The sequence below is a fragment of the Perissodus microlepis genome, chromosome 15 (genome assembly GCF_051167445.1).
Source record: "Perissodus microlepis isolate ML-2025 ecotype Zambia chromosome 15, ASM5116744v1, whole genome shotgun sequence".
Classification (NCBI taxonomy): domain Eukaryota; kingdom Metazoa; phylum Chordata; class Actinopteri; order Cichliformes; family Cichlidae; genus Perissodus; species Perissodus microlepis.
In genome coordinates this window covers 11,851,414-11,863,715 of record NC_140475.1, presented here as the reverse complement: position 1 = coordinate 11,863,715, position 12,302 = coordinate 11,851,414, and the positions used below count along the sequence as shown (strand labels likewise).

The following is a 12,302-nucleotide window of genomic DNA, read 5'->3' as shown; positions in this document are numbered from 1 at the left end:
AATTCAAAAATTGGTGAGACCTGCTTTTTGGAGGTGAAACCATTTGGCATGTCTTCTCTGGCACACCAGAACTGTGCTACAATTGTGTTTTCAGTGAGAGGTGTATAAAATCAAGCAGCTAACCATGACCTCTGTCTTTACAAATACTTGTCAATCACTATGTGGTGCTAAAGAGCTGTCTGAAATTCAGTTGTGCACCACACAAAGTTACACGGTGGGGTGTCTGAGTGCTGAGTTGTGCTTGTGCGTAATAGTCACAAACACTCTCCTGACTCACTGACTCCACATCTCTAAACCTCCTCTGACTTTAACATCACCATGAAAACTGGGAACTGCGAGCTCCCTCTTTGGATGTCATCACATTGACATTTTTCATTTTTTATCATGAATCCCATCTCATTGTTGAAACTCACTTTTGGTTGGGCCTTGACCTCTTCTGTGCTCTTCTGTGTTGTGCCATCCGCTTCGCCAGAGGTTGTAGATAGGTAGGCAAATCTACACATATCATATTATTGTGAAGATGAGCGTACTCCCTAAAATCCTCTACTTATTTCAGAATATCCCTCTACCAGTACCTGTAGGTCTTTTTCTTAACTTAAAGAAAATTATTACCAATTTTATTTGGCAAAATCATCGGCTTCGGTTAACTCTATTATATCTGCCATTTGACAGGGATGGGCTCAAGGGTCCTAACTTTCAGTGGTACTATTGGGCTGCACAATTGCGCATGAGGATATACTATTTCTCATCTGATCCACCTCCGGCATGGGTTTACATGGAACCGTTCTTACTTAATTCAGAATACTTTTTGGCAGGTTGCCACGACCTGACAGTATAAGCACTGCAACAGGGGTTCCATGGTGTAATGGTTAGCACTCTGGACTCTGAATCCAGCGATCTGAGTTCAAATCTCGGTGGGACCTGATATTTGCGAGGTGAAACCATACTGCATATCTTCTCTGGCACTATGAATTTTGAATTATGATGTCTGCCTTTACAAAACACTTGTCAATCACTAAAGAGTAGTACTAAAGAGCTGTGTGAAATTCAGTTGCACACCACACAAAGTTACAGAGTAAAAGTCACAAACACGCTGCTGACTCAACAACTGTACAGCACTAAACCTCCTCTGTCTTTAACATCAAAAAACAAACAAACATGAGCATCGTGGTATGGGTTTCCATGACTGAACAGCAGCTATGTGTTTTGTGAAGTATAATATTTATGTCTTCCAAAGTAAAGTTTTAAGCCCCACTTCTTTTAAATCTGTAACATGTGTAACAGCAGCATGCCATGAAAATTTGATGATAACACGTGCATGTTTATGGTCGCTAGGGCTGCCACGATTAGTCGACTAGTCACGATTACGTCGACTATTAAAATCGTCGACGACTAATTTAATAGTCGACGAGTCGTTTGAAGCTTTGTAAGAGCCCAAAAGACGCAGGAATAAGTAGTAGGATTTAAGAGTGTAATAACGGACTGAAACAGAAGATGGCAGCACTGCATGTACAAGGATGCCAGCTGCCGTTAAACCCCGAAGAAGAAGAAGCTGTGTCCCAGAATTCATAGCGCAGCCCAGCTCAGTTTCCAACAATGGCGGCAGCTAGTTAGTTTTAATATTACTCTTATTATTCTTTCTGGGTCACAAAATAAACGTTTAACATATTTTCAGGCGAGAATGTAGCTGTGTAAACCTCAAATATCTGCTCAGTTTTCAAGACACCACATATTTTCAAAAGCGCTCCGACGTTTTCGGAGACGTCTGTTACCCACTAGCTCGATAGCTAGCCAGGGGCAAGGTCACTAGATCCCATGAGAACACCGGACTCCCGGCTAATCGTTTTCAAACCCACCGCTGTCTTTCGCTACTCAGGTTAAACATGATATATAAGTCACTTAGATAACTTAAAATGTTATTGTTTGGCTTTTTTTAGTATTTTATTTGTTCCTGAGTAAATCGGTTTGGCTGAGATTAAAGTTATAGTTTTTACACAGCTGAATAAACGTCAAGCAGACAACTGATTATCAGAAGTGTGAGATGCTCGAGAATTTACTCCGGTGTCCTGTTATATTTTAGATAGCAAGGAGTTTATTAAACTTCACCGAAAAAATCTGCAAATTTCATTAAAATTTAATAAACCATCATTTTGTCTTTATTTTTAGTTAGCACATACTTAGCACATACCTTAAACACTTAAAGCTGTAAGCTAATGATAGTTATATAAGAGCAGATGCTGCTGGTGCAATAAGCTGTACGTTTTACGTCCAATGGATGATGATCTGATTAGTCGACTAATCGCAAAAATAATCGGTGACTAGTCGACTATCTAAATAATCGTTTGTGGCAGCCCTAATGGTCGCCAAACAATTATGTATGTAAACAACACTTATCTGACTAAACTACGTTGAGCTAATGCAGATTTTATTCTTATTTTATTGGTGAGGAGAAAGGATGGAACCAAAAATGCATTTATGCAAAAATGCAACCAGTTCACAGGTTGGGCTGTGGTTCCCCCTCTAGCGTCTCTGTTTGAACTTTCAACTGTGAACCTCTTACATCCAACCTTCCCAACTACTCATCTCGCAAAAGACAAAATGGAAGAACCCAGAATGTCTTTTTATACCTGCTCACGCTTTTTCACGCTTCCCTCACAGGACGTCACATATCACACTTTGGCCATCCAATCAAGTTGTTGACATCTAATCATTCCTGCCCACCCACACCTGATCTTTCTATTTCGATCTGACTTACAACATTTAACACAAACTTTTAAATCAGTACATTTTCTTTTTTATTTGTTTTAATTTTTTTTGTTTATTACATGCACTTAACAGAAGTATGTCGAATGGAAATCAGCAACTGCGCGGGATTATTCAACTAGTGGGCAGTTGCAGTGTGTCAGGATGGCCGAGCGGTCTAAGGCGCTGCGTTCAGGTCGCAGTCTCCCCTGGAGGCGTGGGTCCGAATCCCACTTCTGACAATTGTGTCTTTGCACTTCTTGCTTACTGGTACTCATGGGTCTTTGATCAGTGGTTGTTGATCAATGGTCATGAGAATCTGCATAATCATGATGAAGGAACTGACCTCCAAGCCCACTGTTCTTTCAGGGGGCTGGTTTCAGTCATTATGCAAATATACTGTTTATAAGATTGGGGAAACCTGCAGTCAGCTGAGACTGAAGAAGTCACTTGGATGAGTGACGAGACGTTTCTCCCACTGAAAACGCTACATCCAGATGAACAGAATCAACCTTTGGAGACTTCTTACTGTTGTGACAAAATACACTTGAAACTGGAAACTATGAGAGTTGTGCACTGTTCATCCCTGACAGCAGTGGATTTTGTAATCATGCACAATGTAACAACATTCTAGATAATTGTAATAAAATTCACTAGAGGGTGGATTTGTTCACACTGACACTGATGTGCTAAAAACCTGATTTTGTGAAATCAAAACTTTCAGCAAGTTGAAACAATCTTTATCTTTTACTCCAACTATCCCAAAATAAGGACTTGTCCTTCCCATGTGATGGTATGAAAATATGAAAGGCTGTCATCATTTCAGATGTTTACTGTTTGAATGTTTTTTTTGTCTCTCTTTTTTTGTTTTTTTTACCTTGCCTTGCTTGGTATCATTCTTTTCAGCACAACCTCACGTGTCTGAATTTACAGTTATTTTTTCCTTGACATACTGTATTAACACAACTGATCTGAAATCACACAAAAACATAAAATCCTAGTAGTAGTTATATTTTCTTCTTACTGTAAAAACCACAGACATCTGACATTAAAAATTCCAAACAGCACCTGATATCATCTTATACATTCAATTCATGTTGTTGTCACAGAATTGATATGTCAGGTATACCTGACTCTACATCCCACAGAAGCCTCATCAGCCCTTCTTTGTCTTTTTCATTCACTTCAAATATTACATTTCTGCCATAACCTCGATAACAGCAGCTGTCTGGAATTTTTACCGTCACCACAATGCAACTTGGCAAGAGTTAGGATGGCTGAGCGGGCCTGGAGGCGTGTTTTCGAGTCCCACTTCTGTTCTGTTTCACATCTACCAAGTAGGCAGTATTCACTTCTGAGGTTGCACTATTCTTATGTGAGACACCCTTATTAGTGTATCCACAGACGTGCTTGTAGCACACTCCTTATCCATGCACTCTGCCGGCTTCTGTAATGATGGAAAGAATTGGTCTAGCCCCTCTCTTGTATTAGAGCCTACAGGGATGACATGACGATCATTACAACAACAAAACCATGTACTAGGCCATTGCTACAGAAGCTCCAGGAAAACATCAAATAGGCAAGAATGGAGTTTAAGCGAAGTAAATCTCGCAGCATCTCCATCCTAAAAGGAAAACTGACAGCCGAGCAATTCTATATCAGTGGAGAACCAATTCCAACAGTCTAAGAGACGTCCATCAAGAGCCTGGGACGGTGGTATAATGTAGACCTCAATGATACCTGGCAATTTGAAAAACTAAGGCAAAACTTGGCTAATGACCTCAGGCGGATTAACAACACTGCACTCCTTGAGTGAGGCTTGAGCTGTCACTCAAGGACTCCCGGGACCCCATAGTGAGGGGCGCTGCTCCCACCCTAGCAACAGGGAGGAAGTGGACCCCAGCCACGTCTGTGCTACAGGCCAAATCGGCTCTGAGCCATAATGACGTGGTGGGTCGCGTCCAACAGGGCAGAGAAGGATTTGGTCTTGGCAACCTCGGTGGCAACAGGCATCTGTAACCGAACGTTAAAAAATGGTGGTGGAGGAGGTGTGTCGAAAGGAGGAAACAGTAAGACACGCCAGAGCCATAGCGCTGGCCAAGCAGGGTCACTGGATGAATTGGGAGAGTGTTGAAAAGAGGAAACTCTTATGGAGTGAAATCTGGTGAAATCGGTGGGACCTGATTTTTGGGGGGTGAAACCATACTGCATGTCTTCTCTGGCACATTGAATTTCTGTATGACTTGTGTTTTCTGTGAGAGCTTTATAAAATCAAGCAGCTAACCATGACGTCTGCCTTTACAAAACACTGGTCAATCACTAAAGAGTTCCTTCACTTGTCAGTCACTATGTGGTACTAAAGAGCTGTCTGAAATTCAGTTACAACCCACACAAAGTTACAGATTGGAGTATCTGAGTGCTGAGGTGCGCTTGTGCGCAAAAGTCACAAACACTCTGCTGACTCACAGCTCCAAACCTCTTCCGACCTCAAAGTCAGCACAGAAAGTGGGCGCCACGAGCTTCGGAGTATGTGTTTACATGGCTGAACAGCTGCTATATTCGAACAAACGCCTCCAGAAGAGACTGCGACCTGAACGCAGTGCCTTAGACCGCTTGGCGACCAAAAACCTGCACAAGTTATCATTATGTGACATGCAGTATGGTTTCACCTCCCAAAAAGCAGGTCCCACCGAGACTTGAACTCGGATCGCTGGATTCAAAGTCCAGAGTGCTAACCATTACACCATGGAACCGACGTGAAACTGTGAGAACTGTCAGGTCTTGGCAACCTACCAAAACGTATACAGCCAAATGATCAGTATGGATGACATTGTAGATTATTCGCACTACGTTTCCATGGCTGAACAGCTGCTATATGTGTTATGAGAAGGATAATGTTTGTTTCTTCCAAAGTATCTAACAGTGGTAACCTCCACCAAACTCACGCTGCAATGTCAGAATGGCTGAGCGGTCTAAGGCGCTGCGTTTAGGTTGCAGTCTCCCGTGGAGGCGTGGGCTTGAATCCCACTTCTGACATTGAAGCTTTACTCTTCTTGATATTGTGACACAATACTCTTGGGTTAACCACGAGCTTTCTAAAAACTTGCATATAACAATTGTGCACCATTCATTCCTCATCATTGCAACTTTGCTAATGATGGGCAGCAGGTTAGTGTCATGATGTCACCTCAGACATAGTTAAAAGCCCTGTTAAAGTAGCTGCTTCTCGCCGGGTGCGGTGGCGCGTGCCTGTAATCCAAGCTACCGGGAGGTTGAGGTTGGAGGATCGTTTGAGCTCACGAGCTCTAAGCTGCAGCAGGCTATGTCGATCGGGTGTCCGCACTAAGTTCGGCATCGATATGGTGATCCTGGGGGAGCCTGGGACCACCAGGTCACCTAAGGAGGGGGTGCACCGGCCCAGGTTGGAGACAGAGCAGGTCAAAGCCCCCATGCTGCTCAGTAGTGGGATTGCACCTGTGAATAGATTCTGTAGAGCAGCCTGAGCAATACAGCGAGACCCAATCTTTATACACATCCTTATACCTGTCTCTACCTCACACAGCAGCCTCATCAGCACGTCTTGGTCTTTTTAATTCAAGTCCAAAACACTCACAAATCTGCTGCTCTGCTTGTCCTGCACCACCTCCACCTGCAGGACAGCTGCAACTACATACTCCACCCTAAACACGCCACCGCCCAGCAGGTGGAGACAAACTCAAAGTAGGACATTTATTCAGGTGAATTTTTGGTTTCATATTTGCATCTTATAACCAGTGTTGGGTAAGTTACTTTAAATTAGTAACTTAGTTACATTACTAGTTACTTCTATCAAAAGTAACTCAGTTACTTCAAGTTACTCGTTACTTTCAAAGTAACTAGTTACTAGGGAAAGTAACTTTGGTTTTACTCAGAATCCTCTTGTTAATGTGTTGCTTCCATAACTTTGCCAGTCTTCTAGCTTGCTTACTTGCCACAAGTGCACTGTGCCACCTACCAATAGAAAAAAAAAATGCATATTTCCACGAGAAAAATCCCACACCTGGACCGTCATTGACCGCTGCCATGATTCTAGCCTACGTCACAGTGTCATGCGTGCTTTTTACATCCAACACAAAAACTGCAGTCGTGGTGCTTTCGATTGTACTCAGAACTCGGAAATTCTGCCTTCTGAATAGGAAGATGTAGGCAACACCAGACTGCAGATGAGCCGCATACAGGGCTGGACTGGGACAAAAAATCGGCATTTTGACTAGAGACCGGCCCGCCATTATAGGAAAAACCATAAAGCCTTTGAATGAAAACCATCACTGTTGTGACAGTGATGTACACTGTTTTGATGGTATATATGTATCAATCTATCAATCGTTTGTTGTAAGATTCAGATAATTATTTTTTAAAAGCTAGACATTTTAAATGAGAATAAGAAAGAAAAGTATTTCCTTGTGCCCCCCTTTCCCTGTTAATGCCCTACCTGGCCCCCCTGGCAAAACTTCGCTAGATCTGCCCCTGCACAGTTACCAGCTGTCAGCTACGTAAAAAAGGATCCTGGTGTTATTTGTCTCTCAGAAACAGTTCATAACTTCCCTTCAACTCATTCATGTCACCTAAAAGGTAAACCTGTTTCTCCATCACCTGTTCAGCTCTGATGATTCAGTAAGGACATCTCCTGGTTACATCTTCATGTTTCCCTCTCACTGTTAGGATGCCTGGGTCGTTGACCCAGGGTTTTTGAGTTTATTATTATTTATAAATTCTAGTCTTTGGTTTCTTTGTTAGAGTTCTGTCTTTTGGTTTATGTCTCTGTCTTCTCTAGTCGCTCTGTCTCCCCTTGTCTAGTTCGCGTCTCTGTGTATCCTTAGTTGCTATATCCCCGTGTCCAGTCAGTGTCTGTGTCTGCCCTTGTCCCACGTCTCTGTTCCCTCTGTAGTGCCTGCATACGAGTCTGTGTCTTTTGTTCAGTCTGTGTTTTGTGTTTCCTGTTTTACTTTGAAGGTCTCTGTCTCATCTCAGTGTTTTCAGTTTACGCTTCCTTGTCTCGTCAGTTCTGATTTGCCCCAGCTGTGTTTCCCTCCTGTTACCCATTCCCTGATTGCTCCCTCTGTGTATTTAAGCCCTGTGTTTCTTTGTGTCTGTGTCGCGATCTACCGTTTACCTAGCTGTGTGTTTTGTCAGTCCTCCGGTTTAAGTTTATTTTGATATTTTCCAGTTATGTTATATATGAGTTTAACATTAAAGCCGTTTTGAGTTCACGTTTGTCTCCGGAGTCTGCACCTTGGGTCCTATTCCTGTCTGCACACAGCCGTCACATAACAGAAGATCGCGACCAGAACATGGACCCTGCAGACTCTTTTTCCTCGGAGTTCAACGGCGAGATGATGCAGATGGTGAGTCTGCTCGACCGCATTGCCCAGTCACAGGATTTACGGACTATGGCAGTCGGGCTAAGTGCGGTAGATGCCATCATTCGCCATAACCCTCAGCTTTCTCAGTTTGCTAAGGACACTAAGTTGGACGGCACCATTACTGCCTGGAGAGAGCAAGTCAAGGCTGGTGAGCTTGCTCTCTCACTCACTACATCTTCCCCACCGCTGCCCCAGGACAATACACACTCTCCTCCTGTCTCAACATTGCCACGGACTTCCTCTCCCTCCCCACACCAGCCGGGTTCTCGTTCGCCTGCGTTTTTCCTGGCAGCTATGTGGTCGGACGATGAAGAGGTCTCCGTTTCTCCGCCAGTTTCAGTTCCCTCATTCAGAAGGAAACGATGCCACCGTCGCTCCTCTCCTCAATTTTCTGTCCTGCCACCTGTTGTCCCGCTGGGGGTTCTGGAGAACCGCTTCAGCCGTCTGTTCCCGCTGGGGGGTCCGAGGAACCGCTTCAGCCGTCTGTTCCCGCTGGGGGGTCCGAGGAGCCCGTCCAGCCTCCTGCCTCGTCAGCTGGGGGGTCCGAGGGGCCCGTCCAGCCTCCTGTGTCCGCTGGAGGGTCCGAGGGGCCCGTTCAGCCTCCTGTCTCGGCTGGAGGGTCCGAGGGGCCCGTCCAGCCTCTTGCCTCATCAGCTGGGCACATCCTAGTGTCTGCTGATGGTTCTGGCGAGACCATTCAGCCACCACCGGCTCCACCGCCTGCAACCTCAACATCCACGCCGCCTGCAGCATCTGCTTCCGCCTCGCCTGGTCCAGCCTCCGGGTCTTCAGCTGCGCCTGGTCCTGCCTCGCTCCGTCTAGCTTTGTTTGCGCCTGAGGTCCCCATGCTGTCTGGTCCTGCACGTCCCGTCCGGCCTGCTCGTCCTGTCCGGCCTGCTCGTCCTGTCCGTCCTGTCCGGCCTGCTCGTCCTGCACGTCCTGTTCGGCCGCTTTCCAGGCAGATGACTGGACGTCATTGCCGTCATGGACGGCCCCCTGAACTACGTCGCCGCCGGTGCCTCCCGCCCGGCCGGCCTCCTGATCTGCTCCGTCGCCGCCGGTGCCTCCCGCCTGCCCGGCCCCCTCAACTGTTTTCTGGGCTCTTGGGCCATCAGCCTCCGGGCCGCCCCCCCTGAACTGCCCGGATTTGGACTATCGTGCCGTCAGCCTCTGGGCCGGCCCCCTGACCTTTGTGTGAACTGTTTTTCCTGGCCGCCTGCGCCTGTCGTGAGCCTGTGTTTTGTTATGTTGCTTTCCGGGCTCCGGTGTTTGCACTTTTTTTTTTTTTTTTTTTGTTTCTGGCTCCTGGTTTGGTTTGTTTCGAGCCCTCCATCCTGTTTCCCCCACCGCCCACCCTGGTTGGGTTTTTTTTTTTTTTTTTTGTTTTTTTTTTTTTGTTTTGGTGTTTCGGTTTGGGCTGTCTGGGAGCCAGCCCTTTAGGGGGGGGGGGGTACTGTTAGGATGCCTGGGTCGTTGACCCAGGGTTTTTGAGTTTATTATTATTATTATTATTATTATTATTATTATTATTATTATTATTTATAAATTCTAGTCTTTGGTTTCTTTGTTAGAGTTCTGTCTTTTGGTTTATGTCTCTGTCTTCTCTAGTCACTCTGTCTCCCCTTGTCTAGTTCGCGTCTCTGTGTATCCTTAGTTGCTATATCCCCGTGTCCAGTCAGTGTCTGTGTCTGCCCTGGTCCCACGTCTCTGTTCCCTCTGTAGTGCCTGCATGCGAGTCTGTGTCTTTTGTTCAGTCTGTGTTTTGTGTTTCCTGTTTTACTTTGAAGGTCTCTGTCTCATCTCAGTGTGTTCAGTTTACGCTTCCTTGTCTCGTCAGTTCTGATTTGCCCCAGCTGTGTTTCCCTCCTGTTACCCATTCCCTGATTGCTCCCTCTGTGTATTTAAGCCCTGTGTTTCTTTGTGTCTGTGTCGCGATCTACCGTTTACCTAGCTGTGTGTTCTGTCAGTCCTCCGGTTTAAGTTTATTTTGATATTTTCCAGTTATGTTATATTTGAGTTTAACATTAAAGCCGTTTTGAGTTCACGTTTGTCTCCGGAGTCTGCACCTTGGGTCCTATTCCTGTCTGCACACAGCCGTCACATAACACTCACCAGATATCCAAACCGATATCATGACCAGCAGCTTTTACAGCTGTGGCTCCAGCAAACATCAGCTGATACTAGAAATTAATATTAAATAAATTCTAACAACAGCTGATCAAGCTTAAACGTGCGGCTGTTGTTTAATGCGATATCGGCTGGTTTCCTCTTTCTGGGGAAAAGTGGGCAATAAACAAACAAGAGAGAAAAGCCGATCAGCTGATCATTGATCAGTTTTCATGATTGAAGTAGAAACAGGAGAGGGAGGGGAGAGAATGAGAGAAAAAGAGGCAGCTGTGCAGCGTAAACACAGAATAACTCCAGCTTTGTGTCTTTTTCATTGTAGCTGAAGTACAGGACAAACTGTTCCTTTTCACCTCAATACAAAACGCTCTGAATACCAGATGTTTCTGTTTTTTACAGGACGGTTGGCAACTCTAATAATTAACCTTATGACCAAAATAAAGTTCAACATCATTAACATCATAGCACCCACCCAGCTGTACAGAAACTCTGTCATGCTAGCTAGCACACAGTACAGAAAAAGTCAGAATAACGAAAATAAACTCCACCTAAACTTGGTTTATATCTGACCTTTATAGACTGCAGGTCATAACTTCTTACCTGAAGTTCAGTTCACACCGGCGGCTGCCTCGGGTCTCTCTTCCTTCTGTCCCCTTTCTCTCATCCACCTGCTGGCCTCCACCACTTGCTAATGTTACTGAATCTGTGGAAGCTCCGCGATAGCCACCACACGAAGTAACGAGTAACGACCCTATCTAAATCCCAGTAACGACTAACGCGTTCCTGATTTTGGCGATAATAACTAGTTACCGTGCTCGTTACCACAATAATAACGTAGTTACTGTAACGCCACTGGTCTATCAAAATTGAAAACAAATTTCCTCTTATGTGGATCTCATTTTTCTCAGAAACAAAGATCAGATAAAAAAAAAAATCAGGTAATTCTTTGTTTTTACACTCATCAGGTCCCAATCAGCCCAAATAGCAAAGAAAAGTTAAAAATGCATGCCATGAAAGAGTTCAGGTCTTGGGAGGTTAAATGTGCTGTCACATTAATGTTGGGAGCTGTGATGCAGGGTCCCACATTGCATGCAGGTCTGGCACGGATCTGGTGTCAAGCCGGCACTGCTGGCTGACTTCTGGCATGATAAGTGGTATGTCATCCAGATATGGGCCAGGCCTGGCATAGATGGCACTATCTATGTGATGGCATGCCATATCTGGCTCGATTGTAGTTTTGTTTATGTCGCCCAGGCTCATAGAAATCAGGCCTGGCCCAGATCTGCCATCAAGCTGTCACTTCTGACTGACTGGTGTCATGGCCGGGTGTATGTCAACCAGATGTGGGCCAGGTCTGGCAATGAGGCACTATTTATGTTCCTATTTTCCTATTTTAGTTAGAAGACCCAAATGCCACGTTGCAATACTATACTGCTATGGTAGCCAACGTTTTAAATGCAGATTTGACAGGTTTGTGAGTGTACACTTTATCCAAAACCTAGTGAGGGTTTATGCACGTCTACCACAGGCTGGCTGTAGATCAGGAGGTACAGCAGGTCACCTACTGATTGGAAGGCTAGTGGTTCGATCCCTGGCTCCTCCAGTTTGCATGTCAAGAGTATGATAGTACTTAGGAAGCACGTCTTGTCATTTCGTCATGTTCCTTTTGCACTATTATGTTCCGGCACATGTTGTTATTACGTGGCTTGATTAAGGTACACATTAGGCTGACATCTGGAGCCAGAGCTGAAGCTGGGCCAGCACAGGACCACCAGTGTGTCTGCAGCTGGCCCGTGTGAGGGCCACCAAAGGGCCATCATTCTTTGCGGTATGTGGGCCATGTGTAGACACATTGTGTGGGCCAGATCCGGGCAATACCAGTTTTGCTATGTGGGGTGCTGGTATCTTATTTCTGAATAAAAATGTTCCAAAGTGTCACACCTTATTTACCATCCTGCAAACACAGAAACATCCCTCACTCACTTTAGTTAGGATGGATTCTCTCTCGTTTCTCCACACAGTTCTGTACATTTA

At 45.1% G+C, this 12,302-nt stretch overlaps 4 non-coding genes across 4 annotated transcripts; 3 read left to right on the top strand and 1 right to left on the bottom strand.

Moving 5' to 3' along the window:
- The first annotated feature begins 851 nt into the window (after nt 1-851).
- On the top strand, nt 852-923 carry trnaq-cug (transfer RNA glutamine (anticodon CUG)). Its single transcript has one exon. It is a non-coding gene; the product is annotated as a tRNA-Gln (tRNA).
- A 1,978-nt stretch (nt 924-2,901) lies between these two features.
- On the top strand, nt 2,902-2,984 carry trnal-cag (transfer RNA leucine (anticodon CAG)). Its single transcript has one exon. It is a non-coding gene; the product is annotated as a tRNA-Leu (tRNA).
- Nucleotides 2,985-5,423: 2,439 nt separating this feature from the next.
- trnaq-uug (transfer RNA glutamine (anticodon UUG)) lies at nt 5,424-5,495 on the bottom strand. Its single transcript has one exon. It is a non-coding gene; the product is annotated as a tRNA-Gln (tRNA).
- A 475-nt stretch (nt 5,496-5,970) lies between these two features.
- LOC146371796 (signal recognition particle RNA) lies at nt 5,971-6,270 on the top strand. The gene has a single exon (XR_014802877.1).
- Nucleotides 6,271-12,302: the final 6,032 nt, after the last annotated feature.